Source organism: Silene latifolia, chromosome X (genome assembly GCF_048544455.1).
Source record: "Silene latifolia isolate original U9 population chromosome X, ASM4854445v1, whole genome shotgun sequence".
NCBI lineage: Eukaryota > Viridiplantae > Streptophyta > Magnoliopsida > Caryophyllales > Caryophyllaceae > Silene > Silene latifolia.
In genome coordinates, this window is record NC_133537.1 from 25,800,813 (window position 1) to 25,802,022 (window position 1,210).

Here is a 1,210-nt window from a genome sequence, read left to right on the forward strand (position 1 = left end):
TCATTTTGGTGATTGTATGGATTTTGATTTTGGTAACCTTGGTTTTGATTGTAAAAGGGTCTTTGATTTTGATTCCTCATGGGTGAGGTGGAGTGTATGTTGTTTGAGGGTTTTGAACATTTTGGCTTTTGTATGAGAGATTTGGATGGAACTTGGTGTTTTCATTGTAAAAATTTGAATAAGGGGTACCACTTTTGTAAGCTTGGAAAGCATTAACTTGTTCGGTTGTTCCCCTACACTCACTTGGGTCATGACCCAAAGTTCCACAATTCTCACATATCCCACTTGGGATTGATGAGGATGCCGTCATGGCATTGACATGATGCTTTGATGATTTTGAGTTTTCCTCAAGTCTAGCCATAGCTTGTTCAAACTTCAAGTTGATTGTGTCAATGTGAGCACTAAGTTGAGCACCCAATTGAGTAACGGAGTCCACTTCATGCTTTCCTCCTCTAGTAGCCTTGCGAGGTCTACTATATTGTGAATTATGGACCGCCATTTCCTCAATCTTGTTCCATGTTTGATTGTCATCAACCTCGGTGAACATTCCATTTGATCCCATATTGAGAATGTTCCTTGAATCTTCATATAAACCATTCCAAAATTGTTGCACTAAAAACCATTCGCTAAGTCCATGGTGAGGACATGAGCGACAAATACCTTTGAACCGCTCCCAAGCCTCATACAAAGATTCTTCATCCCTTTGCTTGAAACCCGTAATTTGAGCTCTTAGCATGTTAGTCTTTTCCGGTGGGTAGAATTTTTTGTAGAAAGCTAGAGCTAACTTCTTCCAAGAATCTATTCCAAGGGTGGCCTTATCAAGGCCCTTCAACCATTGATTTGCGGTGCCGATTAACGAAAAAGGAAATAAGACCCATCTAATTTGGTCTTGAGTCACGCCCGTTTGAGAGATAGCATCACAATAATCGCAAAAGGTTTCCATATGAGAATGAGGGTCCTCACTAGGCATTCCCCCGAATTGGCTCCTCTCAACTAGTTGGATGAAGGCGGACTTGGCAATAAAATTACCGGTGAGATGTTGCGGTGTAGGAGTACCATTTGGTAGATTCTCCTCGGTGGGTATAGAGTGTGACGAGAATTTAGGCATTGTAGGTGGATTTTGTGGGATATTGTGTAATGGGTTTTCTTCTCCTTCTATTGCGAAAGGATTGACAAACTCACTAGTGGGTTGAACAACTTCACCAACACC

General features: G+C 41.4%; 1 non-coding gene across 1 annotated transcript; it reads left to right on the plus strand.

Moving 5' to 3' along the window:
- Positions 1-629: 629 nt before the first annotated feature.
- LOC141624370 (small nucleolar RNA R71) lies at positions 630-736 on the plus strand. Its single transcript, XR_012534177.1, has one exon. It is a non-coding gene; the product is annotated as a small nucleolar RNA R71 (small nucleolar RNA).
- The last annotated feature ends 474 nt before the right edge of the window (positions 737-1,210 follow it).